Raw genomic sequence first — 13,481 nt, 5'->3', positions numbered from 1 at the left:
GAAGTCAGGGTATAAAAAAATATATTTAGTTGCTGAGAGAAACCTGTTTTACATTTTTTTGTGAGAAAACATTAAGGTTTTCTTGAGAGAAACTTATGAAATAAAATGGAAGCAATTTTATTTATTTTTTGAAAAAATATTAAACGTATTTATGTTTAGTCTTTCAAACGTTTCCAAAATTATATTTTCTTTTTTTATTATTCAAGGAATAAGAGATTTAAAATTAAGCTTAATAACAAACGAGACGCGATAGTACTGCTAAGGTCTCGGAAATTAGGGTGCCCAAGGCCTCAATAGCTCAGGCTCACAAAAGAAACGCTTTACTAATTTTCAATTAATAATATGGTTTCGGTTCTGAAATTTCTTTCTAATTAATTGCTTCCAATAATGAATTTTTTTAAATTAATTTAGTTCTCTTTAAAAAGTTAACTGAAAGTATTAAACTAATACTTATTGAAAATAATTAATATCTATAGGATAATTTATGTATACCATTTGAAAAGAAAAGTCGGTTAGATCGTATTACTCAGCTGCAGAAAGGCGAAATAGTGTTAAAAAAGGAGTGAAAGTGCATTAAGTGGAATATGGGCTATTAAAATACATGCATTGGAAGGGAATAAATTAAAAATTTACTAGTGATTAATTATATCTATTATCTACATGGGAGTTTTTATTTACTTAAAATATCCTTTACTTCATATTGTGGTTAACTAAATTGGAAGCAGTTCCTGTTTTAAACGAGTGTGTGATTTCATTCTTTCTTTGTTGTCATTCGCCTGAGAAAGTTAATACGTCTACCTGAGTGGAAAAAAAAAGTGTTTAAGGGTCAAGGCAGGTGTTATGCAAGTCTACTTTTTTTTGTTATTTTCTTTTACTAAGCGTCTGCCATAAAACTTCCGAATCAACGATTTGTTGTAAAAAAGTAGTTTTATTGTGAAGAATATAATATTTACTGCTTTTGGTTTTGATGACTTTGGGATATGCGTACGTTTTATGGCGTATTGTAAAGAATTTTTACCATCATTGAGAAATATTTTGAAAATATCTTGATGTAGGTTTGATTCTATAAACATCGACATATTTGTAAACCCCGGTTAAAATATTTATACGCTGTGGTCTCTCTAGACCAGTGGTTTCCAACTGGCGGCCCGCGAACTAAAATATATTAGATGTAATTTTTTTTTGCAGACAATTTTCATAATAAATCTATATGGGTTTCAAATAATTTTCTCGTTAATAAAAGCCTAATTTCTTTCTTTCTGCGAAATTTATCGTACCAACGGTGCAAAAAAAAAAAAAATATTTCTCAGGTTTTGCATCCAAGAAAATATTTGTTCAGATACAAAAATAATCGTGTATGTTGCTCTTTTTTACTTCACTTTTTGTGAATATAATTTAGCATGCATGTATCAAAAATTTTCTCGAAGAAATTCTCCGATTTAACTTTTTGAAACCACTCATTTTGGACGAAAATATTTACACACACATTTGTAAATTTTAAATTTAAATATCTATTCTCTGGTGGTTGCAGCAGACAAACCTCAAATTTGTCGCTGAACATTTTGTGTACTACTATGTAAATTTTAATACCAACCTTTTTAAAGTTTTATATATTAACAATTAGATATCTGTTTCACATTAATTGTTTAATACATGGATACATATTAAAGTTATTGTAGCCCGAATTTTTTTAATATACAATTAAATATTTTGAAAAATCTACTTTTAATTTGTAATTCAATACTTTTGTTTTGTACAACTTGGTAAAAATCTGACAGTAATATTTAATGTTCCTTCATACATAAAAGAGTTCTACAGAAATTTTTTATAAAGTTGAGGCCCGCCATTTGATTTGTGTTTTTAATTGCCACCCCCGGCATCATGTAAGTTGGAAACCCCTGCTCTAGACTTTTGTGATTTCTAGGAAGATTAACTAATTTTATGAATGCGAAATTAGCTATAAATTTGTATCTTTTACAAAGAGTCCCGTGTTTGTGATTTTGTTGAAAATTGAGATCATACTAAAAAGAAAAGTCATTTTAAATAAGGATGAATAAATAATAAATTAACTTATTTTTCTCATTTTTATAAGTAATAAATTTATTTAATATTTTTTACAAATCATTCTCTACTTTTACTACCTGCAGAGCGCCGATTACTGACGTCAAAAATACCGATATTATTACGACTCACGCATGTGATTATTTACCTCTAATGCGGAGATTTCACCTTTTCACCGACTTTTCGGTAGTCATTGCTACCGATTTCTATGTAGTTCTTATTTTATATTTCTACACGTAAAATTAGTATCACGCATTTAAATACTTAATCACTTTTTGACGCGCTCAATTTACACCAATGGTATAGCAAATCTAATGTGGTGTTTCGATTGTTTTTTGACAGTTATTGATATTCATTTATACATGGTTTTTAAAGATCTCGATATATTTTGTATAATGAGAGAAATTCGAATCACGCATTTGAGTATTTACTTTTTAACGAATGAACGTAACCGTTTTTTCGGTCAATTGTTTCGGCAGTTATAGCTATAAATTCCACAAAGTCCTTAAAAAAATATCAATGTTGTAGAAATATACAATATTTATTACAACAAGCGAATTTTTAAACGAAACACGTATTTGAATAACGTTTTATGAAGGATCCGATTTCTCGTGATTTCGATTTTCTTTTCTTTTCTTACTGCCAAGAATTTCATCGAGTTTTAATTTTTTTTTTAAACGTGATGACAATTTAGGAATTGCGAAAAAGGAAATAGTTAGTGTGCTTTTTCCTCGTCAAAAAGGGAGAATATTACCCATAATATTTGAATATGCAATCTTATGTATCTAGATTATAAAAATCTACATTTATAATTTTAAAAAAATGTATGCAGTTTTATTACATACATAAAAGCTTTTTTTTTTATAAACACAAAGTGCTATTGTTGCTTTAAGTGAGTAGCATTTATATTTGTCACTATTAAAAATTTCTTTCAGAAAGGTATTAAAGTTTGGAAGAATTGTCGCCAAAAGCTCGAAAAAGTTCTGCCGCAGAGCTCTAGGCACAGTTAATTGAGGACCTAATCGAATTATTAGTTCGATAATAATTTACCAATTTCAATTTAGTGATTTTTTTTTTCCAAGACTAAAATTGACTTATTTTTACTCATCTGGTGTTTTAATGTCGTTTTAAAATATACTCTTTGTTATTTGCCAATTTGAAAGTAAGCTCTAATTCTGATTAATAATGATCAATTCCTCTTTCGTTGAAGCCGTCATCCGCATTTGGTTACTCACCTCTTAATTTCCTGCTGCTAACGGTTCAGGCTGAAGGATAAGGGGAAAATTGTTTCTCACTTTTTATTCTTTTTACCCATTCTCGTCAAAAGATTTGATTGTTTTATCCCGACATTCAAAAATCAGCACTCATTTTATATGAGAGGAAGCTTGGTAGACAGCGTGGAATCTTCCTTTTTTTTATTTATTATTACTATTTTTTTTAAATTCGAATTATTTTTAGAAATGTTTTCGTATTTGAGAAATGAAAAATTTTTTTACTTGTCAAATTGGGCAGATGCAACTTACAATTATTAATTACCGTGCTAACTCTATGGTAGAAGTAAACTACCTAATTGATAATGAAAAAAATTAGCTTTGGGGGGGGGCACAATTATTTTAATTTATAATTATCATAACTAAGTTTTTTAGTGTAATACTAATAAATTCTATATCTATCAGGGTGCTTAACTTTTTTAAAAAGTGCTTGTTTTCGATTTTTGTTTTATTAAAAGCCCTTAAAGGTGCTTTTTTTTATTGGGTGTTTTTAAAAAGTGCTTAATTTTCCCTTTTCGAAAAAGATTTTTTTTTTCCTTCACCGTGTCGATATTCGCCACATATGCGAAAGTGTGGTTCTCACTTTGTTCTATTCAACGTACCGTCATTCCTTTGCGTATGAAAGCGCCAATCATTTTACATGTCTGATGAAATACTTGCGGGTCCGCATGTGCGTATGCTGAGCTGGATTCAGTGGGAATTATTCTTGCACTCACTCTGCTGCCTTTTGCGAGAGATTCTCAATTTCAGGCTTCATTTTCCACCCTGTGAAATCGAACCGAAAAATCTCTTTTCTTTTTATGGTGGCTAATGTAATCAAGAAAAGAGTTCTTTGGCAGAAACTAGCTATTTTATCACAATCATGTAAAGTCTTTAAAAAATATTTTTAGTGCTTGAAAAGTACTTGAAAGGTGCTTATTTTTGTTGAAAGATTTAGCTACTCACCCTGTCTTTGTCTTAAAAATTAAAAGATATATAAATAATATTTTTAAATTTAAAATCATATGAAGTTTTCGCACTCTTGGTCATCTTTACTAAAATTATATTACTAAAGTTATTAATTCGTGTTAATAAACGATACTGCATTGCTTCGCTGAAAGCATAAATTACTTTTTCCTTCGTAAGCTTCCTATTAAGCAAAAACTGAGTATTTTTTTCCGCTTTCCTTTAAAATTCTTCCGTGACATTAAGTGGATACCATATTTGCATTCTCTTAGAAGAAAAGGTTTGAAGAAAAATGGGAAGAACGCTTGTTCTTAGGCTCGTTTAAGAACTCAAGCCATTTTTCTTTTCGTTCTTTTGTTTTCGTCTTGCGAAGGAAAGAAAATTGTTACTTTCTGACACGTTTTTACCTCTTATTGTTTAAACGGTTTTAGTTAAGATTTTTGCTAGACTGAAAATGACTAACTCAATTCTTAAATATCACAATAAAACTCTCAGACTGTTACTTTGCCTTGTTTAAATATATTTTAGTTCTTACTTCCTATTTTTGTTGAAGGAAATCTGTTAAAATTATGTTTCAAATTTAGATAGCCCGTATAATGCGTAGCCGTAGAATTATATTTTACACCCAGTTATAGTTTTGAAAATATGCCTGATGCATATTTTCTTGTCTTATGTCTTGCGAAGGAAAGAAAATTGTTACTTTCTGACACGTTTTTACCTCTTATTGTTTAAACGGTTTTAGTTAAGATTTTTGCTAGACTGAAAATGACTAATTCAATTCTTAAATATCACAATAAAACTCTCAGACTGTTACTTTGCCTTGTTTAAATATATTTTAGTTCTTACTTCCTATTTTTGTTGAAGGAAATCTGTTAAAATTATGTTTCAAATTTAGATAGCCCGTATAATGCGTAGCCGTAGAATTATATTTTACACCCAGTTATAGTTTTGAAAATATGCCTGATGCATATTTTCTTGTCTTATGTCTTGCGAAGGAAAGAAAATTGTTACTTTCTGACACGTTTTTACCTCTTATTGTTTAAACGGTTTTAGTTAAGATTTTTGCTAGACTGAAAATGACTAACTCAATTCTTAAATATCACAATAAAACGCTCAGACTGTTACTTTGCCTTGTTTAAATATATTTTAGTTCTTACTTCCTATTTTTTTTTGAAGGAAATCTGTTAAAATTATGTTTCAATTTTAGATAGCCCGTATAATGCGTAGCCGTAGAATTATATTTTACACCCGGTCATTGTTTTGAAAATATGCCTGATGCGAAACTTGCGAGTTGCAAGAGGAGTTTCGTTAATAAACTGGCAAAACTTGTTGACTACAATTTTAATTATAAAAAAATAATTAAGCTTATGAGAATTGAAACGAGTATAAATTGCATTGAAGCAGATAATATAAATATTGATGCAATGCTATGTGTAACCCACCTTCCCTTGAGTGCAGTTAGTTGGCTTTAAATTATAAAACTATTACCAAAATATATAATTTATCGAATCGTTAGCTGAAACTATTTATTACTAAATTAATAATTAGAAAACTAAAAACTTTTTCACACTTAATTACAAAAGATCTGCATTAGCTTTCGTTAAAATATTTTCAATCTACCAGAAAAGTTTTGGGCTGATAATCTTCTGATTTTGAACTGTTCCTTCACAAGTATTTTGATTTGTCTCATTTTACAGTAATTTAACGAATTTAGTTGGACTAATGCTTCGAAAAATGAGAAATCATTTTCAATTTTAAACGTTTGAATAGAATGGGGTATAAGAAATCACTAAACTATCAAAACAAAACTATCTTGTAGGAATAATAGCCTAAGAGATGTGTAAAATTCAAAAAACAAATTCTAACATTCATACATAAAAATATAAATGGTGAATTTGCCTGTATTTTTTAATATTATTCAACACCTTTTTAAAACAATATGTTTTTAATTGAATAAAACATCAAAATTTTGTGAATTAAATTATTTTTTGATGGCAGTCGTGCAAAAATTAAAAGCTGATCTGTTGCTTTAAATGGCAAATTCTAAATTTTAATTTAATGTTGAAAGGAAAGTTTTATATTCTCTACAATAATCGTCGAAGTATTCAGTAAACATCTTTTTTTTTTGTTCTTACTAATTAATTTTCTATTTACTTATTTCAAAACACATTTTGTTCCTGGATTCTCTTTTCTCAGAAGTGTTTTCAAAATTTTAATTATAGCTATTAACATTTCTAACTTTAGGATTTTGAAAGGAAACGTCTAATTTTGCTGTAGCTTCCTCAAGAGTTTTGTCTTTCTTATTTCAGAAACGCTGACCTTGAAATTGTTAGCATTTATTAATAATTTTATTTATAGTCGCATTTGTAATTTTTAACAGCGCAATTTGCTATTAGTTGTCTCGTATTTGTTAAATTTTCACTGATTCCATTTCAAATATTTAAGTGTGTGATTTGAAAACAAGCAATCCTCCTGCTTATTATTTTTTTTTAAAGTCAATATGAGTAAAGCAAACTCTTATTAGACTTTTAATTTCAATTGAATGGTGTTCATGTGTTATTCCAAGACTTTTAAAGTCCGTTTTTGTGAAATTGTGAATTTAGTAATTACGTGAATATGAAAAATTAAGATCCTGTTTTTTGGGAAGGTGTAACACTAGTTTTAAAATTATTAACTGAGAAAAAATTTTGTGTAGGTCCGTTTTCATGATAAAATTTTTTAGTAAATGGTTCATTTTAGTGATAAAAATCTTTTGTGAAGGTCCGTTTTTTTGATAAAATCTTTTGTGAAGGTCCGTTTTTTTGATAAAATCTTTTGTGAAGGTCCGTTTTTTTGATAAAATATTTTGTGAAGGTTCGTTTTCGTGATAAAATATTTTGTGAAGGGTCCGTTTTTACGATAAAATATTTTAGGAAAGGTCTGTTTTAACAAACTATTTAGTAATGAATCCGTTTTAGTGGTAAACTATTTTGTGAAAGATCCCTTAACTAACCGAAAATTCTCTTAAAATGACTGTAGTGATTATGAACTTAAAATGTAGAAACTTGTATCGTTTCTTTCTGTTCTACTAGATCAATCTAGTCTTATCAGTCTCTATGATCCGCCGCTTTTTATCAAATACATTCCGACGTCATGAGTACGCTTAAATAAGTTATCGAGCTGTCTATCTCTCCTTTTATAATTTGACCTGAAGCAATTCAGATCTACCAGTTTTTTTTCTGCATTTAAAATCTAATCAAAAATAATTGAAAATATTTTTCAAGTATAATTGTCCCTGTGTTTTGAAACGATGACATTATTTTGTAAGTAAAATTTTTTTTTTATTTGCATATTTTTGTTTGTTTGGTTAGTGTTATCTGTATGTATTCGGAGGTGTGTGATTGCTACGCGTTCTTATTGCTCTTATTACGCTTTCTTATTGCTCTTATTACGCGTTCTTATTGCTCTTATTACGCGTTCTTATTGCTCTTATTACGCGTTCTTATTGCTCTTATTACGCGTTCTTATTACATTTTTATTACTCTTATTACGCTTTCTTATAACATTTATTACTCTTAATACGCGTTCTTATTACTCTTATTACGCGTTCTTATTACTCTTATTACGCGTTCTTATTGCTGCGCGTTCTTATTACCTACGCGTTCTTATGCTGCGAGTTCAGTTGTTAACACTAGTGAATGATTCACTCGTGTTTTGTTACTTACGCTACCAACTGAAGGTAGCTACATTTCTTAAAATTTTATTTTGTCTTTTTAATTTTTTTTAAAATGAGTGTACTAAGTTTTATTAAATGGAAGGCAGTAGTTTATTAAACATTTAAGGCTTCGGCGTGTGTAATGTTAAATGGTAAATATTTACGTATGTTATGAGTTGAGTTGTAACCACCAGGGAATGGTTCAACTCGTATTTTGTTGCCTATGCAATCAACATATGGCAGCTACATTTTGTAATTTTTGTACGAAAATATTTTTATCCTTTTTTTTAATAATTAGTGCACTAAATTTTATTTAATAAAAAGCAGCGATTTATTAAACATTTACACATGCTTCGCTGTGTGTAATATTAATTCTAAGTATACCTATACTGCGAGTTCAGTTCTTATCACCAGGGAATGATTCAACTCTTGTTTTTTACTTACGCAATCAACTTAAGATAGCTAGTTTTTTTAAAATTTTTGTACCGTTAATTATATTTTTTTAGTAATTAGTTCACTAAATTTTATTAAATCAAAAGCATTGGTTTATTAAACATTTACACATGCTCCGCTGTTACAATAATAAATGTAAATATTTACGTATGTGAGCGAATTCAGTTGTAACCACCAGGGACAATGATTCAGTACTTACTTTGTTACGAAATTTTGCACTACTCTTACTTAATTTAGTGTTTCTTTTCTTAGTACAAAGTTTGTACTACTCTTACTTTGTACTAAGAAAAACAGTGGTGTAATCAAAATCAAAAACATTTATTACACAACGAGTGAAATATTCTTTCTCTTTTAAAGTTTCACCTAAGTTTAAGTACGCTTCATAGCAATGGGGCAGAATTAAATTTCAAGTTGGTATAACTTGGCGGGGCTAAAATCAGCAAAAATTTTTTTTACAAAAAAGTTCTTTTGTTATTTGTTTAAATGTTGTGTGTTAGTGAGTAAAATAATGTGCAAAGCATTATAACTTTAACATAATAAAATTATGTAATTAATAGCTAATTTTTTTATTTTAGTGATCTGGATTGTTTAGTGCAAAAATTTTATGCTTTCTAATTTTAGTTAATCTACATGAAAAATTCTTATTTCAATTAATTTCTTTTATTTATTTATTATTTTATTTCTTACAATAACCGAAACGAGAGACGCCTGACATGGTAGAGCGTTCGCCTTCCAATGAGGTGAACTGGGTTCGAATCCTAGCGATTGCTGGTCTATACGCATCCAGCTTGCACCGACCACAATACTAACGTGAAATATCCTCAGTGGTAGACGGATCGTAGGTTCGAGTCCCCTTGCCGTCAGGCTAACCGTTGGAGATTCTCGTGGTCTTTCTCTCCTTGTAACGCAAATGCGGGTTAGTTCCATCAAAAAGGTCTCCACGAAGGAAGGCAAATTTCTCTCAATACTTGATCCAGGAGTTTCCTTGTCTTCTGGATTGGGTTCAAAATTAAAAGGCTACGTAGTTTAACATTAGTACAAGTAAACCCAAAAATTGGGTCAGATGTTCAACGACGGTTATAAAATTATAAAATAAAATAACCGAAACGAAATAACTTAGTCTAAAATCAAATCAAATTGTTAACAAATACTATATTTTTTTCTTTGTCTATTTCTGTTGAGTTAATTTTATAGAAAATGAAACTGATCAGAAATGACATATTTTATATCATTTTTCGGCTGTTTTAAAAATTCAAATTTTATGCTTATCTAATGGTACAAAAATACAATGAAAAATTGGCGGATAAATCAATTCACGCTTTATTCGTTGATCAAAATCTAAAATATTGAACAAAACTTAGGTGAAGGTATCATTAACTTTTTTAGTTGTATCTTTATAAAGCTGGCTATTGTACAAAAGTACGTTTTGGTTTCAGAAATTGATTTATATTTCAGCATTGTATTTTAATCTGCTATTACTAATAGTACGTTAAAGTTATTTTCCAATTTTACTTTGTTTTAGTATGATAATGATTCGGAACGTCTGCTTATATTCTTTGATATGTAAATGATATTGCGTCTGGGGCATTTCAATATTGATGGGATGCGTTCAATAATTGTATGTAAGCAAAGTAGCAACTGTTTGTAAATTTTTAATGGTCTTTCTTTGTACTGTGCTCTAAATTCTATTTTTAAACCCATAAATATTTATTGTTTCCATTCGTTCATTGTTAATATTTTTGCCATTATTCCTCCCTTTTTTTTCAACTTGATAAATCTATTTTTTGCACGGAGTTAGTAAAAATCTTTTTTTAAGAGGAACAAAAAAAAATGTTTTTTCCCGTTTAAAATATTTTTAATGCTCACGTTTGTTATATATTTTCCATGCAAATTATATTGTGAATGTGAAAGAAATTATTTAAAAATACAATTTATTTAGTTGTTGAGAAAAAAGTGTAATACTTATAAAATTTATCTTTGGTTTAACATTTATTTTATGCTCTAAATAATAAATTGTAGATTACTAATAATTAGAAAAAAAAAATAAACCAAGCGATTCTTTTGCAATTTTCTTTTATAGTTTCTAACTTAGCAGCAGATTTCTGTATGAAATTTTTTTGTCGTATTTGTAGCTAAAGCTATAAACTATTAACATTTAAAAGTGCTAAAAGCGAGTGTTTTGAAACAAAATGTTGTAAACGAAACGTTGCACCGATTTTTTTTTAACCCAACAGAAAAACATTTCTTCATGAATTTTTTTGAACCAATGTTTTAATTTTTTTAATGCAAAAACATGTTTAAAAAGAGTGCTTTAAGTGTTTTGAATGTAACAATCCGCCTTTTGCATTACTATGTTCCATTAAATAAATAAATAAAAATAAAGACTTCTTCAAGCATGTTATCTGTGAAGAAAGATAAGCTCTTACGGTCATGGTTGCGCAAGATTTAAATTAAGTTTTTAACACGTCAACTTCTTGTAGCTGAGATATCATTTCGAATTGCATGCACATGGCTAATGCTTGAGTAGGGTGAATAGATATTTACGTCATGACGTGAATCGCTTCATCACTTGGAAATTGATGATGAAATGATGTATGATTCGAGGGATCGATTTCGACTGTCCGCGTTCGATATTAGAAAGCTTACGTAAATATACACACGGAATGTATGTTCCGGGTATTTACTTTATTGATATTATTCGTCTTCATGTAATCTATGATATTCAACAGTTTGAATTCATAAAAATAGAACAAAGCTTTGACTGGGAGAACATCTGAACAATAATGGTTAAATGTCTATTGTCATAATAATAATGATTAAATGTCCTTACAATAATGATTAAATGTCCTAATTATAATGATTAAATGTCCTTACAATAATGATAAAATGATTAAATGTCCTAACTATAATGATTAAAATGCATAATATTTTAATATATATAGCAATTTAAATTATTGGTTTGCTTGAAAAATACAGCCTGCTCTCGTTAGTTCGATTCCATTACAGCGACCTTTTCATTACAACGACCGATACCTGAAGTCCCGTTTACTATTACATAAATTTAATGTTATTTTAATGGCCGATAATTAGAACATCCGCATTGAACTGTTCATTCCATTATAACGATCGAAATTTAGCCATTTGATTTAGTAAATGTGGTTTTTGTAGTAGTTTTCACTTATGTTATCTATTAAAAATGTCTGCTTACGTACGTTAACGTATTATTTTTAATGATTTTTTTCATCTAAAAAATAATATTTTTGAGAATATGTAATAGGCATAAAGTTGCATTATTAATTATGTTAATTATCTTATTTTTAATTGTGGTTGTGGTAAAGTGTGTATTTGTTTAAAGTGTGCAATGCCTTAATCAAACTAGTATTTTGTAAGTCCATTCTAGTATTTTATAAGGCAGTTCTAGAACTAGTATAGTTTTTAGTTATGATTAAATATTTATGATATTTTTGTGCATTCACAATGTAACAGCCTCTAGTTATAGCCCTCGTTCCCATCCGTACAACTGGGAGTAGTTATTTTATCCCTCAACTGTATATAAATATTCACTTTGTGAAATTTTTTAAATTTTTTTTATCATATGTTGTATTAAAATTCCACGGAAGAGGGAAATGTATTTTCTCACATTGTGGTTTGTGAATATTATTCATTTACGGCCTCTTCCCATTCTAAAAAATAGAGAGCCCTCTCCCCCCTAAGGGAGCGCAGAACGACTAAAATATTTATTAAAAAATATTTGTCATATGTATGTGCATGTGCATGGTGAATCGAAAGATATTTTCTCCCCTGAAGCTCTATTAATCCCTATATTTCGCATTTTCTCCCATTCGTTTACGCAGTATTGCACAAATGAAATGCAGAGCCTTTATATGCCTTGGCTACCAAAGCCCTGGATCATTAAATTCACAGACTTTGTGGCGGTCGCCCCTTTTCCGGGCTATCTGGGGGGATGGTCAGATTATAATCCATTCCTGATTCTCGACTAAAATAGGCTTTGGGGGGGGGGATGACGAGATTTTTTTTTTTCGTTCTCTTCCGATCAATAAGAAAGAAAACTGACGTCTCGGAAGACAGACAAGAGCTAAGAAAGAAGAAAAAATCCCATCTCTGGTTTTATCTCGGGGGATTGGGCGTTGTGGAGCGGTAATGTCGTCATGACAACTGACTCACTCCTCGTGTCATTTGGCATTACGCACGAAATTTTGGGTGTGCTTCGAATTGAAGTCCAACACGCTGTCCTACTTGCTGGAGAGCGAACCTTGGATCTTTGAAATCCATAGTCCATTATCTTCCGCCCAGCTTGGTTATTACTTAAAGTTTTGCCCCTTCATCAATATTCATGTTTTTCATCGATCGTTGTGGACAACGGATGATGGTGGGTTATTTTTATGACATTTTCTGGACCTGACGTCGTCGTCTGGAATAGAATATTAAGCTTTTAACTTTCCTCTTTTTACTATCGTTTTTGGAAGTTTGGATCACTGAGAAAGGTGATAAAATTGCTGGGTGAAGAGCATATTAAATTACTTTCTTCTGAAATAAATTTTTATATTGAGTTGAGGATAACTGTTATTCCTGCTTTTATCTAAACTTATAAATTTTTTTTATTTACCTATTTTTGAAAGCACTCGGGCGTTGTAACTTTCAGTTGTTTGCAAATGGCACTCGAGCGCTGCGAGAGTTTAAGGTAGGTGCATTGGCCAGGAAAATAATGCAAGGAAACGCATGTTTATGAAACTTACGGTGACAGATTGTTCACCAGAGTGGGACTTAAGGTAATTGATTACGTTGTAATCAAGACTGTTTTTCTCTAATATCGAGTGCTTAAGTTTTAAATGCGCATTTTCCAGGTAAATAATGCCAGAAATCGAATATTAACGAATCTTACGGTGGCAAACTGTGTACCAGGGTGGGATATAGTGTGACATATTTTCGATTTCGTCGTAATAAAGTTTACTGTTAGCGTTTTTAATTGTAATCATAATTACAGTTGTAATTGTAAATTACGATTGCTTTTCATGGTAAATTAAGATTTTCTGTAT

The 13,481-nt window shown here is 29.8% G+C and overlaps 1 protein-coding gene across 5 annotated transcripts in view; it reads left to right on the top strand.

Annotated features, from left to right (window-relative positions):
- LOC107455859 (phosphatidylcholine:ceramide cholinephosphotransferase 1) overlaps nucleotides 1–13,481 on the top strand; it is a 76,957-nt gene that overhangs the window by 39,505 nt on the left and 23,971 nt on the right. The window contains exon 1 of one of the 5 annotated variants that reach the window (XM_043045117.3): nucleotides 7,430–7,579. The exons of the other annotated variants lie outside the window; for them this stretch is intronic. The gene's annotated coding sequence lies outside the window, so the exon portion shown is untranslated. Of the gene's footprint in view, nucleotides 1–7,429; nucleotides 7,580–13,481 lie in introns of those variants that run through there. 5 annotated transcript variants of the gene reach the window in all.

This window comes from Parasteatoda tepidariorum, chromosome 9 (assembly GCF_982258835.1).
Source record: "Parasteatoda tepidariorum strain Cologne lab strain chromosome 9, Ptep-v5.0, whole genome shotgun sequence".
Classification (NCBI taxonomy): domain Eukaryota; kingdom Metazoa; phylum Arthropoda; class Arachnida; order Araneae; family Theridiidae; genus Parasteatoda; species Parasteatoda tepidariorum.
The sequence above is the reverse complement of the archived record's forward strand: the minus strand, read 5'-3'. Positions and strand labels throughout refer to the sequence as shown.